Here is a 25000-nt window from a genome sequence, read left to right on the forward strand (position 1 = left end):
GTATACCATAAATACATGCCTGCCTGCCTATCTACCAACCTACGTGCCTACCTCCCCATTATTATTATATATATATATATAGTATATATATATATATATATATATATATATAGATGTGTATGTGTATGTGTATGTGTATATATATATATATTATATATATATATATAGATGTGTCTGTGATATATATATATATATATATATATATTATATATATATATATATAAACACGAACACACACCCCACACGGACGCCCACGCACGCATGCGCGCGCACACCCACCAAAAAAACGTTTTTTATTACATCTCGAAAGATAACTATTGTGTTTAAACGAGTTGTTTGAATGTTTACATCAGGGTCTATATGCATATCAATCAATCAATCAATCTATCTATCTATCTATCTATCTATCTATCTATCTATCTATCTATCTATCTATCTATCTATCTATCTATCTATCTATCTATCTATCTATCTGTCTGTCTGTCTGTCTGCCTATGTATGTATGTATGCATGTATGTATGTATGTATGTATGTATGTATGTGTCTTGGTGTCTGTCTGCATGGTAGTCTGTCTGTCTACCGTCCTTCCTACCTATCTTTCTATGTATGTATGTATGTATGTATGTATGTATGTATGTATGTATGTATGTATGTATCAATCTATCTATCAAGTAAATGCCTGAAAAAAGAAAAAAAAGAAAGCGTGTATGTCTCTGTACACTTTCTCATACACAACCTTTCTTTTCCTATCACTCTCTCCACCCCCTCCATTTCCTCCACCTCTTTCCTCAAAACACGCCACACAAATTCTTCTAAACCGTTCCATCTATTTTAAGAAACACGCATTGAAATTCTCTAAAACGCTTTTTCGATGTCTGAATGACCTTTTTTCTGGTAATGTGAACATGTGTACCTGTCTATCTCCGATTAGTAGGAGATTTTGTGATGTGTGTGCGGTAGGTGAATGTATTGTGTATATGTAAGGGATAAAAATTTGTGGATGTGAGTCCGTATTATATATATATATATAATTATATATATATATATATATAATATATATATTATATATATATATATATATACATATATTATACCACACACACACACACATACACATAATTTTATTTGTTCAATCATTAGACTGCGGCAAGCTTGGGCACTTCCTTGAAGAATTTTTTAGTCGAACGAATCGACTCCGGTACTTTAATTTTAAACCCAATACTTATTTTTTCGGCTCCTTTTGCCGAACAGCTGACTTACAGGGACGTAAACAAACCGACAGCAGTTGTCAAGCGGTGTGGTGGGGGACAAAGACACACACACACATACACACGATAGGCTTCTTTCAGTTTCCGTCTACCAAAATCTACTCACAAGGCTTTAGTCAGCTCGAGACTATAGTAGAAGACAGTTGCCCAAAATGCCACGCAGTGGGAATGAACCCCGAACCATGGAGTTGGGAAGTAAATATTTCATTACATAGTTATGCCTTTATATTGGGTCATTCCATAAATAATGTGGTTTTTTAATATTTTTCTATTTTTCAAATTTAAGATTAGCAAATTGCTTTTTAAATCTAAAATATACCCTCCTTCATTTTCTACAATGCTCTTCCATCTGTCAGGTAGACTTGCAAGGCCCCTCTTCCAAAATTCACTTGTTCGTGACGAAAAATACTCCTCCAGTTCTGTTCTGACCTCGTCTACAGATTCCATATTTTTTCCTTCCGAATAATTTTGAAGACTGCGGAATAAATGATAATCAGATGGAGCAATACCCAGCAAATATGGTGGGTGGGGCATCGTTTCCCATTCAAACTTCTCCAGTCTTTGGAATGTCATTCTCGCTGTATGTAGCCGAGCGTTTTCCTGATGGAAGAGCACCTTTCGTCTTGAAACCAAAAATAGTTGTTTTCCTTCTAGCACTGACTTAAGCCGTTCAAGATGCTCGCAGTAGATCTCCTTTGTTATCGTTTGGTTTGAGTTTAAAAGTTCAAAGTGAACTAAATCTTTCATATCCCGCAAGCAGATAACACCTTACATGGGTGAAGCCCTTCTTTAGCCTGGGGTGCCGGTGTTTCTCCTTTCCCTACCCACTGTCTTCGGCGCTTGATATTTTTAAAGAGAACCCATTTTACGTCACCAGTCACAGATCCATCCAAAAAAAACGTTCATTCGTGAGACGTGACAGCAAAGAAAAGTACACATTCACTCTCTGTGCGCAATTAGACTCGGAGAGTTTGTGAGGAACCCATTGACCAAATTTGCTGACTGGCACACAGGTGTCGATGAATGGTTGAATAACCAATTCCAAGCTTCTCTGCTAGTTTCTCAACAGTTACGATGTGATTTTGTTCCACCAGGGTTTGTAGGACGTCCACGTCGAGCTCTACAGATCTTCCAGGACGAGGCTCGTCTTCTAGGTTGTAGTTTCTGGCTTGGAATTTCTGGAACCACTGTTGATACTGGCTTACGCTTATTGTCCGATCCCCATATACTGCATTAATAGTCTTCGCATTTTCCATTGCATTGTTGCCTTTATTGAACTCATAAAGCAAAATATGCCGAATATACTCCTTTGTCACTTCTATTATAGCTTTGAAAAGATAACTTAAAATCGAACTGCATTCTTCAAAACTTTCTCTATGAATAAGTACAAGGTAAAATAACAACCTGCCTTTACAGCAAGTTGATGCAGGTAATTTATCCAATCCCCCTGTAACTTTACATGCAATTAAAAACAAAACTGCATTGTTTATGGAATGAATTAATATATTCATATAGATATGCATTCATATATATATATATATATTCCATGTGTACCAGTTGTAGGACAGAATTTCGTTCGGAGGTGTACGGAGATTGCGTCTGATGTAGAAGTTACTTTCACTAAAGCAGTCGTGGTTACCTTAGTGGTGCATATAGTTGTGTTACTGTTGATTGATTAAGAAATAAACGTAATTTAATAATGACGCTACTGTTTGAACTCAAGCAGTGTTACGATATTATCATTGTTGTGTATTCCTGTGGTATGTGCGATGTCGGCTGATCAACTAGGCTCAACAAAGAAATTGCTGGTTCCAGATATACATTCTTTGTCTAATTAAAGGACCATGTTGTCTTTAGTGAAGTTCACTCAGTTGCGTGCATGCGGACCAAACTCTGTGACAACAACAATATCAATTTCATCATTCTGTGAGGACCTGTAAATGTCATGAACACTTTCCTTCTTCACCAGGACAACTTATTAAAGTTACTCTCACATGCAGTGGGGAATCGTACAGAGTGCAATATGCTATGCTTTCCTTATGGTTGTCCAGTCTAATTCTGTACTCCTGTTGATTCTCATAGTGGTCACTGGAGACGGTCAAGTTTGTTCCGGTTAGAGCGCGATAGTAATTACTCTACTGTAATTATTGTCGACGGTGAGCATCACAGCACACTGCTTCTGGCTGATTGCATGCATTTAAAAAAATATTATTTAAACTGACAATAATAAATCTTAGAGCGAGTTATAAACAGTAGCTGCAACACATCGTGACGTATATTTGCCATTTAAATATGACCCTTAGGAGTTAGCCATATTTAAATGGCAAATATACGTCACGATATTTGAACTGAGTAGTAGAGTTATTGTTTTAGGATGAAATAATGTATCTAGGTGTCTTGGAGATTATTTTTGTAAGTAATGGTAGAGGCTGCGAGGGTTGGAACATGCTGCCGTAATAAACTGCATGCATCGCATGTACAGATGGGTTTTCATTTTTATTATTTTCGTTTCATTGAATACTTGGTCTATGAGTATGATTTGTACAAGCCGTGACGGTGCGAAAGGCAGTGTTTGTGTTCTTTGTGGCTAAATGCGATTTGTTGTAGAGAAACATTAAGACCCAAGTACGACTGTCATAGTCCTTGTGTCTTAATGTATTACTTGTACACTATTGTTTTTTTTTCTGTTAGCGAAACGTGATATCTGTTTGTTTGTCACTTAGCATTCCTTACTACACCATGTACGCGCGCTCTGAATATAATGTAAGTGTTGCATATAACTCCTATTATTTTTACCTTCTACGTATACGGCGTGCTTATTTGAGTTACGGTGTTGTTCTTGGGATGGTTACTTGATGGAATCGTTGGTGAGATTCATGGTGGTATGTGTATATTTACTTCACTATTGTGTTTCACATTGTTGGTCTTATTTTGAATGCGTGCGTTTCTTATGAGTTTGTCTTCTCCTATTTTATGCTCCGAGTGCCGTTTGTAGTATCTTTGTACTGGATGCACGATTGTTTGTATATTATGAGGTCTCTGTATATCTGATCTGGATATTTGCCATCCATTCATCAACTCACACATTCATACATACACATAGTAGAGCAGTTCTACCTCATCGGAATGTAATTTTGGATTCGCGGTGTCCTTTGCCGAGCTTGTGATATTGTTTACGGTCTTGTAGCAATATGATAATGAACTTTTTGTACTTTCATAAAGGTGTTTGTTGTTTTAGGTCGTTAATGTTATATAATATAGCTGTATATTTAGAATAGTTGTACTGTGTTTACGCGGCGTACATTTGCTATTTTTATTATGTGTATTTTATGAGAAGTACTTGGCTTTCGTATATTATGTGTGGGGGCTGTAGATTAAGCGAAGGAAATAATGATGTTATTTCCGGTTTTGTTAACTTTGTTTTGACTTGTAGTTTGTTTATGTAAGTGTTTTGTTCTTTATGTTACCTGTTTACATATTCTACGTTATATATATTGTATTTTTGCTAGATGCGCTTATCTCTTGAAGGATTTTAGTATGTTTCGTATAGTCGTCGATTTTAAATTCCTTATATTCCTGATAGAAGAACTGGCGTTTTTCTATTTCTCCGAGTCAGTTTTAAATATTTTGCTACGTACGTTCAATCATTCCGTTTATTTTTCATACACATATGCGAACTAAGATAACCTAAAGTGAGATTTAGTTGCTATTTCTAACAATTAACCGTCCATGAAGTACCTTCCTTGATGGGTCAATGTGACGAAAGTTTGTTACGTTAATTGCTGCTTCTACTGTTTTGTTGTTAAACAACTAGACTAGCTGAAGCTTACGATGATAAGTCAATAGATTAATAATTGGATGGTAAAATAACCCCTCTAAGTAAAATGCAGGTTCGTTGGGTTCACTCTAATATAGTGTGTGCGTTTGTTTGTGCATACATACATACACACGTATATACATGCATATATGCATACAAACATTTATCTATCTATCTATCTATCTATCTATCTATCTATCTATCTATCTATCTATCTATCTATCTATCTATCTATCTATCTATCTATCTATCTATCTATCTATCTATATATATATCTATCTATCTATCTATCTATCTATCTATCTATCTATCTATCTATCTATCTATCTATCTATCTATCTATCTATCTATCTATCTATCTATCTTTGTCCGTCACTATCTCTCTGTCTCTCTCTCTGTCACTGTATATATATATATGTATACATAATATTTATTAATGCACTTCCATATAATCGTTTTGATGTTGCATGAGATACAACTTGCGTATGAAATGTCAGAAGTGGGTGTAAGAAAAGTAGAAAGTTCAAAAGTGGCTGGAAGAAAAATATCAAAGTAAAAAGTGAGTGGAAGCGAGATCACCTTGAGATGTGGTGCTTCCTACGATCTAAACTCTATTTTCTTTTCACATTTTTTGTAATTTGTTACAGTAAATATAAATATTTGTGTGAATAAGACCTCTGCCTATTAATTGATCACCTTATTGAAGAATAGATAATATTGGTATATATATATGTATATATATATATATATATATATATAGGGGTAAAATATGAAAAATCAGCGAAAATGCATATTGCAGATAGAAAAAGGCTATTTATGACAGGTAGTGACAAATATATACATTTAGATTGACTGAGGTAGTAATACGAGTCATAAAGGTTATTATTATGAGATGATTATAAGAAGTTAATAATAATAATAAAGTAAGAGACCGAAACGAACCAATTGGTTTGCGCGTGGGCTATTCATCGTGGGCTATTCAAACGATGAATAGCCCACGCGCAAACCAATTGGTTCGTTTCGGTCTCTTACTTTATTATTGTTATTAACTTCTTATAATCATCTCATAATAATGACCTTTATGACTCGTATTACTACCTCAGTCAATCTAAATGTATATATTTGTCACTACCTGTCATAAATAGCCTTTTTCTATCTGCAATATGCATTTTCGCTGATTTTTCATATTTTACCCTTACATTTCCACGTGTATTTTATATTTTCTTTTCGTAACATATTTCTACTATATATATATATATATATATAATATATATATATATATATAATATATATATATATATATATATATATATATATATGTATAAGTAAAATATAAAATATATAGAGTAGTACGAGTTGCCTTGTTTTGGGTTGCTTTCAGAACATCCTTCACCGAGTTGAACGCTCTCCATCCTACTCTTACTCTTCGTGAGATTTCATTCTCCATCACTCGCCTCATAATCACTTCTTGACCGAGATACACATAGCTGCTCACTTTGAGAGTGAAGGACGTTGTCGCAGAATACCACCAAGCAAAGCTACGATTAGCCAGTCATGTCGCAAAATTCACTCAATCAGTAGACCCATGCAGTTGTCGAGTGATACCCGCGCGAGCGGAAGAGACCACTCGGAAGACCTCCAATCAAGTGAGAAGATTTAAGAAAAATGTTTAGAGGAAAACGTGGAGGAAAATGACGAGAGCACGAAGGGAATGGAGCGAACGCTGTGGCCAGCGGAGCCGACTCAGCACCAGATAGCCTAGACAATCCAGATGATTCAGCTGATCTAGGTGATTAAATAGAGTACAATACGACAACCGCGCACTCTATAGCCATGCAAAAAATCAATGCTGTTAATGGGAGCATAATTTGAAAGGGTTCCACTAGGGCAACTGGGATCAAGTTACAGATAACATAGAGCAATTTGGATTTAAGTATAAGTGTCTCCTACGTAACCTGTTACTCACGACATTTGAAAACGAATTGTTTCGCGTAATGCGTAGGACTAGTTCAAGAACCACATTAGTCCCTTTTTAAAAAGACCTAGAACGTCAAGGATATATGTAACATGAGGATCATACAAGTCTATCAGATAAAACTGAGAGTTTGTATCAGGTGGATAAAACTTTTTACTGTAGTTTCATGCACAATGTTATGACAAATACCAATAATAATAAGAACCATAGAACTTTGAAGGAGATAAATATTATGGGATAAAACATTGATTCTATGTGTTCGACCGAACTGAACCACTAATTACGGAAACTCTCCACTTCACTCCCATGAACTTGGCAAACATTTACGATTAAAGCTGATGCAGATAAAAAAACAAGTAAGCTAATTTTTGATAAATTTACCAATAAAATTGGATCAATAGTACCATTAAATTTTTTAATCATTCAGCTTCACTCAACTGGTTTAAAAACAAGAAAGTAACAAAATTTGTCAAATTTAGCATCCAAGACTATTACTCTTCGATCACTTTACTGTTAATTAACCTCACTATCAAATTTGCCGAGTCCATTCCTACAATTAAAAACCAAGAAACCGAAACAATTGTACAGGTTCGGAAATTCTCGTAGATTCTAAACATGGCCAATAGATGGATAAGACATCTAGAATACTAACCGATGATAACATAGGAGCGAGTGACTCAGCAGAAGTCACAGACTTTATTGGATTATATATTCTTTCCAGACTCCATATTTTTCCAGCATTGAAGGGGACTGTACGCAATGATAGTTTACATATTCTCACTAATTACACTCTATAAGCTTAGAAAGATTTTGAATGGATATCATGAATTTTTTTTCAAGAACTGTGGAATTACTATCACTGTTGATGCTAATTCAGTAAAAATCTTATCTGAATCAACGACCTCCACAATCATTGTAGATAATCAAAGGAGACACTTAACTACATCCACAGACTGTCAAACCAACCTACTAAATTACAAAAATTTTAGATATGAACGTTTTTCTGTAACTTTCTATTATTTCAGCTAATGAAAAGATTTTTAATTACAACTCAAACCACTGTCATGAAGATAAAAGTGATTTTAGCCAAAAGAGAATATAACTAGGAATCTTAGAAACAGAACTGAAAAATCTGCTGATACAATTTCGACTATGGTAAACCGCCAGACTTATATTTATAATAGTCTCCTTCCTACTCACGAAACATTTCTGCACACAACATGGATATTATTCTATATTTAACATTAATACGATAAAACTAGCTTTCTGAAACACACCCAACTTCCAACAAAATATTCCTTTGTTTAATGTATCCAGACTAGAACGAGACATTAGGGAAGATAATAGTAACCACAATTACCCCAATAAAAATGTATCCCTATAACAATAACAACAGCTATGATAACAGTGATGGTAGCATAGTCGTCATCATAACTTTCAACAGCAATAGGTACAGTAGTAATAATGATGACGAGGATTCTTTTTATTTAATAATAACTATTTTTGAAATAGCATAATGGTTTTTTAATAACAATAACAACAATAATTATAGCAGCAGTAATGGTAATCTTAGTAATAACGATGGATGGCAACAACCACAATAGTAATAATAATAATAGCACTAGCAATGACGGCAATGGATATTATGTCAACGCAATATCCATAGCAGTCATGGCATATAGCAACTATAATTACAATTTTAACAATTCAAGTGCCTAACTTGGGGATATCATATTATAAATATATAATCAAAACTTCTAGCTCAATCAATGTATATATTAGAGAAACTGTAAATAGTTTTTATGCATAATATTATTCTTACGCGCAGTCGTTTGGAAACCATGTAAGTACAAGTGCTACATCATTATCAAAATGCTTCCGGAAACTCAAAACCCCAAACACATCTTACCACTTGAATTGGAACATCTTAGCTAAATTCAAAACCTTATAAGAGAAATAAACAATTATGTAACTTCTGCATCACTGAAGCACCCGTAATCCTTTTCGCTAAAGTTCAGCTCATTAATGGTAATATGGTGAGGGCTTCCTCGTTTGTACATTGTAGGTACTCTACATACTTGCACTTTAATCTAAACGAATAGAAAGACTATATATATGTGCCGATCGAAGTACATTGAGTACACACACACATACATATGTGTGTGTGTGTATATATATATCTGTCTGTCTGTCTATATATATATATATTATATATATATATATAATATATATATATATATATATTTATATATACGAGGGGAAGTTAAAAGTTATCTGCACTTTCACCATAACATATCTTTATCGTCACACTGCCTTCTGCGCATGCGTCCATATAGTTGGTACTATCGTGGCCACGTGATCGAAGTTTGAGCCTAATCGCGCCATTCATCGGAGATTTTAGCACAGTACGGTGCACTACTGTGTAAAAGTGTGTATGAATGGATTGAGAAGTTTAAAAGTGGCCGGGCAAGCGTGACGCACGAAGAGGGAGCAAGACGCCTGTCAACCACCACCACTGACGAGAAAATTCAGCAGGTTCGAGAGATGGTAATGGTGAACCGGCAAGTTATCTTCGATTTGGTTGTCGATTTTCTACGAATGAAGATGTGAAGGAAGCGGTGCATAAATGGTTACGCGACCAGCCGAAAACCTTCTTCTTGGAGGGAATACGCAAGCTTGCGGACCGCTGGATCAAGTGCATCGAAAACGAAGGAGAGTATACAGAAAAATGACGTACTTGTTTATCCCCTGCTTTTGTGTAAATACATTGAAAAATTACAAGTGCGTATAATTTTTGACTCTCCCTCTTATATGCAAGGAAATTTCCCCATGAATCTTTCGGACATTTGCATCTTTCTTACCTTTTGAAGTCTTCTGAGGTAAACAAAAGCGACTACTAAATGCATATAGAAACCATTTCTTTAATTATTTGTTCGTTATTTTATTTATTTATTTACTAAAAAATCAAGTTTAACTAAGATTAACATTTTGAATTCTACTCGGAATTTTTATTCATTGTTTCAGACATTATGAAACAGGAGTTTTAAACCCGAAACACAAATGAGTGAACGAATGAATATATAAATGAAACTGACAACAACATGGGCATAGCGATACACTTGTACCGAATATTGGTCTTCTTGATGTCCTATTACAGAATCCTATATCAATATGCATTCCATGATCTAGTCACCTTCCTGTGATAACCATAATTTAATCAACTTTGCATTTATTAATTGATGAGGGATGAGAAGCCTTCGGACTTAATATTCCTAATCAATTAAGCACATGTACTCGTAATGTCAATATTAAACAGCAAAACCGTCGTGGTTTATTAAATACCGAGAGCCGAATAATGATAGCAGAAATTTAGCCCGACATCGGTCAATAAAGAGATATATGTAGCAGAAATTTAGACATTACACCGGCCACATAGACCCGCTAACCACAACGTGTGTCGGTATAGCACTTTTGATGATGTCCATTGTTTAATTTAAGCAAGATATTAATACAACTAGATGCCTATTTCTATTTCTATATATAGGATCAACGCCAATAATTAATTATACCGAATATCTAATTAAACGAAATACATGATCTCAGGTGTCTCACTACAGATTCATATGTCTTTACACATGAATACATATTATTTCACGTTGGCGTTACCAAATGTAGCTGTCAATTTAATATAACTGTTGTCTGTTTATCTTTATGATACTGATATAGTTATAGTCTCCCCCCGGTCTTTTTCCTTAAGCACACACATAGATCTCTGTCTGTCTGTCTATGTCTTCTGTCTGTTTGTCTGCCTGTCTCTCTTTCAGTCTGTCTGTGTGTCTATCTGCCTATCAATCAATCAGTCTATCTATCTATCTATCTATCTATCTATCTATCTATCTATCTATCTATCTATATCTATCTATCTATCTATCTATCTATCTATCTATCTATCTATCTATCTATCTATCTCCTTTGCTGCTATCCTTAATCATATCCAGTTAATTTTGGGATAGAGTGATTTTCTCAGATGAATCCAGATTTGCATTATTTTCAGACAGTGGACATGTCTGGATCTGGAGGCTTCTTAATCAAGAATTTGATTTGAAACGACTCCAACCAACTGTGAAACATGGCGGTATCTCTGTAATGATATGGGGAGCTGTCACCAGCAATGGTCGTTCTGAACTGATCGAATGTGTTGCAACCATAAACTCTGAAAAATACATCGAAATACTTAAGCAAAGACTGCTTCCGATGTATTCACACGATAACATAATGATAAATGAGATTTTATTCATGGAAGATGGGGACTCCATGCCACACAGCGGAAAGGAATCAAGAATGGTTGACTGAAAATGGGATCAAAAAGCTTCATTAGCCGAGCCAATCTCCTGATATGAATCCAACTGAAAATCTTTGGAGCATACTAGATAGAGCTGTGCGAAAAACTCGACAGAAATTTAAATCTAATGATGAATTGTTTCGATTGTTGTGTGAAAAGTAGGCAGAAATTCCGCAAGAGACAATCACAAAGCTCATCAGTTCAATGCCAAAAAGAGTTTCTGAATTAAAAACTGCAAAGGGAATGTCAACTAAATACTAAAGTATGTAGTCCTACCTGTCAATTACGTTTCAATTATTCGCTTTGCGTATTAAATAATAGATTTTGAAAATTAATGGTGTCTATTTACTTCCTGCATGTCTGTGTAGGTAAATATTACGTACACACATTTAGACACATAACCATATATGGAAGTACACACACACACACACACACACACACACACACACACATACACACACACACACACACATACGCACGCACACACACACAAACACGTGTATGTATGTTTATGTAAATACGGGTGTATATGTGGGTGGATGTGTCTGTGTGTGTAATATATCTGAAATATTGCAGAGTAACGATTCCATTTTGTATAAATATATGAATACAATTTAAACCACATTTTCATTACAATTTTCATCTTTCGGTTTTATATATATATATATATATATATATATATATATATATATATATATATATATATATATATATATATATATATATATAGGTGTGGTGTGTGTGTGTGTGTGTGTGTGTTTGTGTGTGTATGTGTGTGCGTGTGTGTGTGTATGTGTGTGCGTGTGTGTGTGTATGTGTATGTGTGCGTGTGTGGTGTAGGTATGTATAAACAGTTGATTTTATAGTTACTCAACTGAAAGCCAACCCTTCATTTCATCTGCTATTTGTCATATTAAATTGTTTGTTTCGCTTTCATTCTCTTTCCATAAACGTAGACTAGAAATGATCATATAAGCACACACAATCACAGTGACAATGGCACCTACGCATTAGTATCGGTAGGCACATTCATGAGGATGTACACATTCGTATAGCGATTGCAAGTCTTCGACTATTCTCTTCTGAGGTACGACAACCTTTTAGAAGACCTACAAATGTCGATAACTTGAGGGGTAACCTGTTAGAATTTTATTGATTAATGCATTCTTTCTATCTATCTATCTATCTATCTATCTATCTATCTATCTATCTATCTATCTATCTATCTATCTATCTATCTATCTATCTATCTGCTTTCTGATATGGATGTGTTGTTGTTGTTGTTGTTGTTGTGTGTGTGTGTGTGTGTGTGTGTGCATGTGTGCGTGCATGTGTGTGTATGTGTGTATGTGTTTTTTTCCATTTTTGTTTATCACTCGTAGTTTGTACATATATCAATTCTGTTGTTTCATTTTATAGTGTTTGATGCTTGCTATACGCAGTCAGATACATATACGGATATATCTCTGTGTATATTATAAAATCTATGTACACACATACACAGACATTTACACACGCATACACACAAACACTATTTTATTAAAGTCAAAGCAATTCACAAACTGTTTGTTACTCAGATTTTTGCATGACCGTTCGTCAGACAGTTGCGATTGCCTGACAAGCGGTCACGTGAAACTGAGTGATAGTTTGTAAATTTTTTCTCAGATTTAATAAAATAGTATTTTACTCTGCCTTAGGTATTCAAGTACTATTTTTTCCACTTTGTTTTGCACCTATCTGCTTACTTGTCTGTCTGAGTATATATATATAACCCCATATTTTACAACATAGCGAAGACATGACACGATGTAAGTAAAGAAATTTGAAAAGAAAATACGAAACCGGTTATTTCTCCAAAAACTATGTTACTATACACAAAATTTTATAACATTTTTCTAACATAACGACTTAAATATATTCTTTAACCGTATAACACAAGCCTTCTGTAGTTTTTTTCACTCTTTTTTATTTATATATATATATATATATATATATATGCACACACCCCTTTTTTCTTCTAAACTTTAAGAAACGTTTTTTGTGTATTCTAGATGAATCTGGTCGGATTTACACACCATACACGACCGCAAGTCAGTTGTTGTTGCTTAGCACCGATTTATTTCTGATCGAGCAGACCAATGATGAAAGGTATTCCGGCGGTGATCATCCAGTCTTTTTAGGGGTATGTAAAACTTCATTGTTCAGTATGTCTTCCCATGTTTTTTTTTTCAAAAAGACTCTGAAGTTGAAATTTCTCGCAGGCCAAGTTACTACTCAGACATCCTTTGTTTGTCAACAAGCTTGTCGTTGAATTGGTTGTCAGCCTATCACCTGAGAAATCAGTGGTTTAGGTCTTGTCATTTGCTACATGTACATAACACTTCTCTAACACCGTCACTTAATAATCAAGGAACGTGAATCGTTTTATCATAGACTTTTTTAGCGCTGTCTACTTGGTGTTGCAGATTCGACGCTGACCTATTTGACGTTGGACGTTTTAAAGTTTCTCTCGTTCTCCCCCAATTGTATATGTGTTCTCTCCCTGTATATGCGTGTGAGCATCTAATTGTATTTATATGTATGTGTAATATCTCTCTCTCATTTTTTCTATTACTTTCTCTATATGTGCGTATTTTTGAGTGTGTCAGTGTGTGTTTGCCGTTCAGTCAGCTGTGACAATTCGTCGGCGTCCAAATTGCTCATTCCGATCACTGAGTGATTTTATTGGAGTCATTCTGTTATAAGCATTCGGACCATAAATTTTCTTTTTTTCCGAAGAATATCTTCGGAAAAAAAGAAAATTTGCTTTACAGATATTCAGACCAGGCATTGGTACCAGCTATATCCCTAATCTGGGAGAATTTGTAAAGGTGATATCATCAACTCTACATCCTTAGTGTATCTCATTATATGAAACAAAAATAAAAGGTATTTTAACTTCGAATTGACAGTTATTGTCGTGTGCGCGCGCGCGCGTGAATGTGAGTATGAGTGTGTATGATTGTTCATGTGTGAGTGTGTGTGTGTTTCATTGGTTTAGACATTGGCAATACTGTATAAGATAGGCATGTCTCAATATGTTGCAGTTTTGAGTTTGAATCTCACCGAGAAGGATGTTATATAATGCCAACCTCAAGCTAATATAACTATAGTTATTCTATATATTTCCAAATACGTTAGCAACTAGAGACACACCAACTTAAAGTCTTGTTTATTCTTTTTGGTTATCTCGGATGAAGAAAATGTGGTTTGGGCAGTCTCCACTTAAAACACATTATCAGATGTAGCATCTAACTTTCTTGAACTACGCAGTTTCAGTAAGTAGGTTAATGAGGGCTACATAGGAGAATTTTGCATTTAACAAATCAAATCTTACTGTCTTAAAAAAGAAGAGCATATTGGCTATGTTTGATAAAAATATGGGATGATCATAGCTGGTCTGCTTTTGATGATATATTTACTAACTCAGAGCTCAGCGATTAGGTTAAAGAGGGTAGGACTGGCTTGAATATAATATATGGTCGTTGTGTTACTTAGCTTCAGATTAGTCTTGAGCGAGTAAATCTCTCATCAAAGATGTTCCAGTTATGGCCATCTCGTCTTTTCTTTAGGTATAGAACTATATTATCCAATATGTGCTTCTTTAAAAGAGAGTAGGATGTGATTTGAGGGAGATTTGTCGGTTATTTCTAGCAGGTCGATTGATCATAAAGAAGCTCTCTCTCATTGGCCATCACGTATAAGTTGTGTGTATTGCTTGTGTATCTATGAATGAAAGAATGAGAGAGAGAGTGAGAAAGAGAGAGAGAGAGAGAGAGAGAGAGAGAGAGAGAGAGAGCGCAAGCGAACAAGAGAGAATGGATGGAAGCAGAAGGAAATTCCACCTTGGCGGTTTAATGCATATGATAGCGGTTGATATTATTTGAGGATCGCTCTTACATAGATACCTTAATGGGCTTTTTGTTTAGTCTAGAAGAGTAATCACTGGTATTAATTAGAGATTGAGAATTGCCATTGAATATTCACAAAGGGAACATTAACATTTGTGAACTAATGTAGCGGGTATGAATGCTTTAAATAGATCAGAGGATAACTTGACATAGTTTGTTATGAATAACTTGTCTGGTTTAAACGAGCGAGATTTCAAGGCAACTTTTGCCTGAAGTCGGGTACGTAAGACTAATAGTTGCAACATGCGACATTTCTGGTTTTAGATAGAAACTACGGAAGCACGCACACACGCACGCTCGCTCACTCTCTCACTCCCTCACTCACTCACTTACTCACTCACTCACAGACACACCCACAAACGCTCACACACACGCATGCGCACACGAGCGTTAAGTACTTGCTTTGTTTTTATTCAGGGTATGTATATATGTATATATTTCAATGTGTGTATATACATTCTAAGCTTTAATTCCATGGGTGTATATAAATCTGAATAGGCATGGGTGTGTATGTGGTTACAATGTTAAACTCATGATAGCGAGATCGGTGGTTTCGATTCCCAGACCGGTTCCCAAAACACTTCCCGATCCCCAAAACACTTCCTTTCTTGTCACTCCAGTCTACTGAATTGTAAATGAGTAATCCTGCGACAAACTGGCGTTCAATTCAATGGGGAATGTTGGCTTGCTCCGCTTAGCCATTGGAGTGACATCATTCGAAAGCTACAATAATGCGCCTTCTTGCATTGTGACTGGTGCTGTGTAATAGCGACCGTTAGTTTGGTCGACACAGTGATACAGTGATACAGTAACACACACACACACACACCACACACACACACACACACACACACACACACACACACACACACACACATATTTGAGGGCGTTGTAATATCGAAGGTAAAAAGAGAGAAAATAGAAAGCTTGTGACAATGCGGGAAGTTTTATAAAACCTTTATATTTCGGGCGCAAAAGCCCATCTTCAGAAGAAAAAAAAACAGCCCGGGAAATGTCCAGTTATGTACATTCCGTTAACACATTCAAATTCCCTAGCATTATGTAGCAGCAGCAGTCACACACACACACACACATACACACACGTACACATTTATGCATATATGTATACATACATGTGACAATTTAGTTAAGTATTATGTCTACTTTATTGCCACTTTTATTAATAAATTCTTTAGCTATTCTTTTATATAACGTTTTTATGCTAGACTGTTTGAACAGTTCTAATCACATACAATACCTAATGCTCTATTTCCTTTAGCACAAGTTTAAAGACGTTTGATTCTTACCTAAGTAATCTCTGAGATACCAAGTATTTCGAAGTCTTCGCTCATATCTACATTCAGCTTCCTTTCTTTTTATTTCATACCTTTTCTTTCCAATATTTACCTATGCTGCTTTATAACCACGTAGTGTTTACGGTTACTGACGTAAGTTGTTTTAACAGCATACCTACACGACTATGCCCCCACCCTGACTTCGCTCATAACTCTCGGAAAATAGATACTTTTTAATGAAATTTTCTACAAATGCTTTTCAGATGGTGTAGATTACGATTATGTCGGAATTTAATGAGAAAAAAAGAGAAAATAATTGTTGAGCGCACACACATACATATTAACACACATTACACACACACACACACAACACACACACACACACACACACACACACACATATATAATATATATACACAAAATAAAAGTTGAAATTTTGGAAAACTTGTGATGTGTTTCAGTATGTATATGTGCACGCCCATAATTTTTTTTACATTAAATTCCGATATACTCGCAAAATTTTGTTGAAAGTTATTTCAACAAAATTTCATTAAAAACTAGTGTTTCTGAAAGCTATGAGGAAACAAAGTCGGTGCCTATGAATTATTCGAAACTCCTCTCTTCCACTACCCCCCCCCCCCCAAAAAAAAAAATCGCAAGTTTCAATATAATCGGAATCTACGCTATCTGAAAGATATTTGTAGAACTTTTCACTAAAAAGTATTCATTTTTCTGAAAGTTATAAGGAAACAAAGTCGGATAGGGGCACACTGTGTAGGGATGCCGTTTTAACATAGAAAGACTATAAAACTTTTCCTTGATTTGCTGTTTATAATTTGATTGTATAGTTTTGGTATTAATTTTTCTGTATTTTCAAAATGGAAGGTGAAAAATGCTTAAAAATTATAAAAACTTAAAAAATTTAAGTCGTGTGATTACTCTGATAATTTTTACCTGCTAGATTTTTTGTTAGGTTCCGAAATCTGATTTTGTCTGTTGTTTTTTTAATGATATCTATCTATCTATCTATCTATCTATCTATCTATCTATCTATCTATCTATCTATCTATCTATCTATCTATCTATCTATCTATCTATCTATCTATATATCTATCTATCTATCTATCTATCTATCTATCTGTCTGTCTGTCTGTCTGTCTGTCTCCCCTCTATGTATTTTCCCCTTCAAATGTACGATATTTCTCTGGTGTCTTTTGTTTTATATATATAGGTTGCCTGATCAATATATACACACATATATATATATAATATATATATATATATATATAGGTTGTCTGATCAATAAGCATCCGGACTGTTGCTATAGTAACGAAGGTAAAGTAAAACCGCTTGGCGCAGGTTGATCCTGAACTCTGCTCTGCATGCGAACTAAGTTTTAACGTACTAGTTCACTTTCGCTGTTTACAGCAGTGCTTGAAAGGAAGGTGTGCAGCGTTTGACCGTCGCATTAACCATGACAGAAAAAGTTGAGCTGAGAATCTGCATCAAATTTTGCCAAAAGCTTGGTGATACCTGCTCAGAGGCCTACGCAAAGTTTTCAAAACGTTTTCAACGTTCTAGACACAATCATTGAAATCATGAGCAACTGAAACCCGAGTGTCTTTTTGGTCAGCTGAAAGTAGTTTTGGCACAAACTTAGCAGACACGCGTCTCATACTCAAATCTTCCGTGATAATGGACTGAACTGAACCCTAACTAGTCTTCACATCCTCTAATAACTCACGGACAGTGATTCGACGATTTCCTCTCACAGCTGCACGCACATCTGCGATGTTTTTCTCAGTTCTACTGACTGCAGGTCTTCTAGAACGTTTGTCAATATCGACTTTTTTCGGCCATCTTGGAAACCTTTGAACCACTCGTACACTTGTGTGCGGCCCATACACTCTTCTTCATACACTTCCTGCAACTTTGCGCAGACCTTTGAGCAGGTATCACCATGACAGAGAAAGCAATGCGAGTATCACACGCTACACACCTTCCGTTTAGCGTCGTTACTATGGCAATAGTCTGAATACTTACTGATCAGACCCCCGTATATATATATATATATGTATGTATGTATGTATGTATGTATGTATGTATGTATGTATGTATGTATGTATGTATTTATTTATTTATTTATTTATTTATATTTATATATATATGTATACACACACACACACACACACATATATGAGTGTGTGTGTGTAAATAGTAAGAGATTACTCCAAACGTTTACTCGTTTGTTCTCAGTTAGGTATTCAAAATATGTTATTCAACAGTTGATATATAATTCCAATAATATTCTCATAAGATAAGAATTTAGAGATATATAAGAAGAATTAAAGGTAATGTTATGCCACTTCGTAATCATCCTTGTTATTATTATTGTTGATACATACATACACACACGAAAGCGCACGCGCACACGCACACACACTCTCTCTCTTACACATATCAGTATGAGCCTCCCTGATTATTTTTGATTAGACAATGCATGAAATACATCACTGTACTATTTCTATATGGTCTGTAAGGCCCAGTAGTTTACAAATTCTTGTACACGGCCTAAATATGTCTAAAATCACTATAGCAGTATTTGATTAATCTAAAAGTCTTGTAATTAATTTAAGTCATGCTGCCACTTATATTTATCCCATCTTCTATTTCATAATCCAAATAAAGATTTAAAGGTTGCATGTGATGTGTGCTCAGTCCGTGAAAGAATATTGCTCAATATCTGAGATTGTAATTTTGTTAAAAGCACTTTTCTTAGAGAAAAAAAGACAAAAAAAAAAAAAACCCTACTAACTTGGATGGCGTGTCTAAGCAAATTTTATTCCGCATAATAATCTGATTTCTCGTACCTTTTTGGATATCTACTTTAATAGACGTCTAATCAGTGATTCTTCTTTCTCTCCTTCAAAAGATACGGTGAGATTTATGCTTCGCTAATAGATCATACATTCGAAAAACATATTCCGAGCTGTCTGCCATATTTGCTTAAATAACAAAAAAAAAAAAAAAATATTAGCTATTGCCTAACATTGTTTTTTCCTCATTACATAATTATTTACATTTAACATGTTATGTTCCTTGTATTAAATAGGTTAGCAATAACTAAACTATGTAGAGCCGAATAAATGGAAGTGATACGAGTGCAGCGTATTGTAGGTCAGAAGCAAACTTTGCCAAAGTCGGTAGTGTTAAAAATTAAAAAGTTACAAATTATATTAAAAATATAAATTGCAAATATATTTAAAAATATTATATACCTGAAGTACAATTAAGATATATATTGAAAATGCTGTACCTAATGAAATTTTAATGATTAAATTAGAAGCATATCAAATCTTACAATATATCTAAATAAATATTATAGAAATTATATTAATTGTAATAATTTAGTGAAAAATATATCCCTGTCAATACTAGTATAATAAAACATATTTCATGTCAAATGTGAGTTAATAGTCTAGAATAAAGATTAATTAGTAAATACAACTTGTTAGTTAGAAACTTAGTGAATAAAAGATATAAAAAAGGAAGATTACTTTACGACATAAGATTTAAACCTGCTAGTTCAAGAACAAATGGCCATTTGCTCTTGAACTTGCAGGATTAAACCTGCATATATATTAAACATGTTTATACATATAGATATATGTATAAAAAACCCCACACACACTCACACACACAAAATATAAATAATATATATAAATAATTTATACATATAAATAATATATATATGTATATAAACATATATAAACATTATATATACATATAAACATTATATAGAATAAATTTACAAACATATATAAACAATATATGTATATATAAACCTATATAAACATGATATATATATATATAACATATATATATATATATATATATATAAACATATATAAACATCATATATATATATATAAACAAATACTCATACATAAAAACAGAAGCTGAAGTTACTCTTTAGAGTAAAATCGTCATCCTTGTACACACACATATATGTATACATATTATATATGTATATATAAACCTATATAAACATGATATATATATATATATAAACATATATATATAGACGTGAAAGGACTCAGGGCAATATCGTTTCTTCTCAGTGTGTCTAATTTAGATAAACTTATAACACATTCGCGTGTTCATACAGACGTTCAGGATAACTAATTCACTGAACACGCTTTTCTCTTTTTCAAAACTGAAATAGTATCATTTTATTCGTTTATTAACATATATTTAAATAACACCTTTTTTTCCCTCTTTAACTCTCTTCTGTTACTTTTTATACATCAAACAGTTCACATTTATTTTCTTTCTCTTCTCTTTATTCACTACAGACATTCCTATGTTCACAGCTGCTTCTTAAAATTAAGAAAGTAAAAAACGAAAACATGAAACAAAAAAACAAAACAAAAAAAAAACAAAACAAAAGCAAAACGCAAATAAACGAAAAACACGAAAACAAGCAAAGAACTCCTTTAGTCTATGTAATTATATTTTTAAAAAATCTAACGAATTAATTTATGCAGTCAAGTGATAAACCTCGCCCAAATTCTTTGACTATTCTGTTTTCAATCATTTACCTTCTGAACAATTACTTTGTAAAGCAATATAAGAAATAATTTCACAATATTTGATATCTCCAACATTGAGAATGTAGCCTCAGGGTATTATTTCAAAATAGTTTGAACCAATCCCATTTATTGTACATGTCTGTATATATATATACACTCGCATACACATGTATACACACTCACACAAATGCTTCAACAGAACAAACTATTTAAAATTTATTTCAATATTTGATACTATCAATTAATTTTTTTCTTTTGCGATTCGTTTAACCTTCCCACTGTGTGATCTGTGATCTCAGGGTAAGACAAGTCAACGAAGTTAATTTAATGATTGTATTAAGCTCTAAGCTTTCAAACACGGGCAATACGTAATTCCTTTCTAAGTAATTAACTGCTGATAAGAGATCTATTATATTTGTTGTACCATTATTTTTCTAAGTCGACATTTGTTTTCACAAATATCTTTCAACATGTAATGATTTCTTACATTACATTAAACATATAATAAATACGAATAAGACAAATGAAAATAATGTCCAAAGGTCTCTTTTGAAACAGAAAAATCAAAAGAAAGTTTAAAAAGTAAAGGAAAAAAAGGCATAGATACTTTGAAAAAGCAATTAACTACATTCTTTTATTAATGTTAGGAAACTTCCTAATCTTGTTACTAAAATCACATCTCATTTGAAAAAGTTGTTTATTGAAGACAACTGCAGTCTTGAAGATAACTATGGTCGGGTTCACCATGGTCATGAGAAAGTGAGAGAAAAACGTGTTATAGTACAAAATTTGAACAATGACGAATTAAATTTTGGCCGACTCTTGCTAAAGACAACTTTAGATTGCAGAAAATGAGGCCATTCCTTATAAATAAACATTTTCAACGAAAATGCTTTTAATTCTTATGAAGGGTGTAGAAACAGCCACATATTTTATTGCTTAGTAATATTCTTATTTTTGAAAATATTTTTCGAAGAGTAAAACAGAAAAAAACAACTTGACTTTTGAACAGTTTTAACCTATATCAAATTTTTTGCTTTATCAGATAAACACATGAATATATCATTGATAGACTAGGGAAACCAAATTTTGCATTTGATGCTTTCAAGCTTTAAGTAGATGTAAAAAAAAAAAGAATCAGTTATCAACTATCGATTCAACATATATTACCTATCATCGACTGATCATTGTGTTTTATCTGAAAATATCACATTATAAATAATATTATAATTCTATAATAGGTGAAGTCCGACTTGCCTACTCGAAACAATTCTGTCACAAAACAGTGTATCAAGCTGCATATATTGCACTGTCACTATAAAAGATATATACAACGAAGCCAAAATATCTAAAGATCACCTAGGGGCAGAACTTTACAACCATAGTCTGGCCTAATAAGAACATATCTTACAATTACATATCTATCAAAAAATAATCTACAGTATAACCATAATACCAAGTCTTTGTTTAACTTATTTCGATGTGCTAAGATGTAAATGCTAAATTCCGAGAAATGTCACTACTCAACTTTGTTTGCCTCCAGTTTCAAAAATACCCATTGACACAAGACAAGCTTGGGAGGTAAAATAACCCGATTGTCATACTATCGCACAAAATAAAACTTAGTTGACACATTAAGTGACACATTTCTAAACTGAAACAGGCTATAAAATACTGAATCTATGGGCTATAGGAAATCATTCCATCATTTAATTCCTTGCAATGAATCTACTGACTCAAAACATTGGAAGATAATTCATTGATATATTTACTGCTAGTGCATTTCTTGACTTCGTTGTTATCTAATTGGCAGATTCGTTAATTCATATAAGAAGCCATTTTGGAGCAAAAAATATATCAGTTGCTTTAAATCCACTCGATTGATTTGATTCTTTCCCTTTCGTTACATTTATTCTTTTTCATCTGCTATATATTCCGTACTAGATCCCCCTTCATCTCCAGAAAGCATCTCAAAAGGTCCTTATCGTTGTGTTTCAGGTACAAAAATTTAAGGAATAGCTAAGATTAATGCGGCTTACTTGAAGTTCGAAAAGGTGTTTCTTCTTCAAGACCGTCCGTAAAAGCTTTGCTAGCTTCTTCAGTAACAGCAGATACTTTTTATAGATTTCACATCTGGTGCTAGATGGTCCTAGAGCAAATCCCACCTGATCCATTGCAACCATTAGTGTCCTTATTTAATCACGAGTAAAGCATGCTATGTTGAAAAAAGAGTGTAGCATCAGTGGTGACAATTGGAAGGGCAGTCCGCCAGTGGAAGGTTTCGTGCATATATCTGTATTAGACGCTTCATTTTTTGTTATAAAAAATAAGTTTTTATTCTGCAATATCATCGCCCTTCTTAATTTTATTCATTATTTGACTTCCTGTATCTCATATATATATTTCAAATGTGACATCCACTGAGGGAACTTTGTCCTTAAGTCTTTTGATTACTATCGTGAAATAATGTTTATAATAACATAACAGGATGGTTGTTATTCACCATCAGACAAGCTTATTGCATAATGGGATTATATTATAATATATATATATATATATATATATATATATATATATATATAATATATATATATTGTATGTATATATATATATATATGTATGTATTTGAGTATATATATATATATATATATAATATTATATATATATATATTATATATATAAAATGTGAAATAGAAAGATGAATAATCTTGTTGCAGATTAATCAAAGTTTTTAACCGATACCTTGGTAGCAAAAATCACAGCAGAAGACAGCACGGTTGGAGGTACAACCATACGGTGTTGCAACCGTGCGTTGGTGCGGATAATTGAATTTTAATATTATTAGTGAATTGAAGAAATGGAGTTGAACGAGATTGAACAGAAATCGTTTTATTTCATTCTACACGTGTTTCGAAAGGCACAATTTACCAAATTCCGATTGAATAATGAGACCATATTGTGTCTTTCTCTTCAGGAAGAAATAGGAAACCGTTGAAAAAACAAAAACAGAACAGAGGCGGAGCAAAACAAATCGAACTAGGCTCCTAAGAGCCCATGGCCAAACTGTTTATCAGTGTATGTTGAAAACGGGTGGGGGTGCGTTGAAGATTTTAACGGGTTAGGCAGCGGTCATTCCGGTGGGTGACCGCTGCCTGACCCGTTAAAATCTTCAACGCACCACCACCGTTTTCAACATACACTGATAAACAGTTTGGCCATGGGCTCTTAGGAGCCTAGTTCGATTTGTTTTGCTCCGCCTCTGTTCTGTTTTTGTTTTTTCCAACGGATTTCCTATTTTTCCTGAAGAGAAAGACACAATATGGTCTCATTATTCAATCGGAATTTGGTAAATTGTGCCTTTCGAAACACGGTAGAATGAATAAATAAAACGATTTCTGTTCAATCTTCGTTCAACTCCATTTCTTCAATTCACTATATATATATATATATATATATATATAATATATATATATATATATATATATATATATAATATAATATGTAATATGTATATATTTATATATATACACATTTAAATTATTATATATATATACCACATTTATCAATTTGTGTTGCAAAATTCCTGATGTGAATCGTGTGTTGAAACAGATATTGTTGTATTTCAGGACGGTCATTTTTTTTGCCAAATAAACACACGCACTATATATTTTTCTTCACTCGTTTTTAGTTTTTATGTTATTATTCTAACCTCATGTCCATTGTCCGGAAATCATTCGTCACACATCTGTGACGAAATATAT

At 33.7% G+C, this 25000-nt stretch overlaps 1 protein-coding gene across 3 annotated transcripts in view; it reads left to right on the forward strand.

Moving 5' to 3' along the window:
* Positions 1-25000, forward strand: part of LOC115209215 — a 57939-nt gene that overhangs the window by 9830 nt on the left and 23109 nt on the right. For all 3 annotated transcript variants that reach the window (XM_036501235.1, XM_029777475.2, XM_036501234.1), the window contains exon 2: positions 13454-13584. The gene's annotated coding sequence lies outside the window, so the exon portion shown is untranslated. The remainder of the gene's footprint in view (positions 1-13453; positions 13585-25000) is intronic.

Source organism: Octopus sinensis, linkage group LG3 (genome assembly GCF_006345805.1).
Source record: "Octopus sinensis linkage group LG3, ASM634580v1, whole genome shotgun sequence".
In the NCBI taxonomy this organism is placed as follows: domain Eukaryota; kingdom Metazoa; phylum Mollusca; class Cephalopoda; order Octopoda; family Octopodidae; genus Octopus; species Octopus sinensis.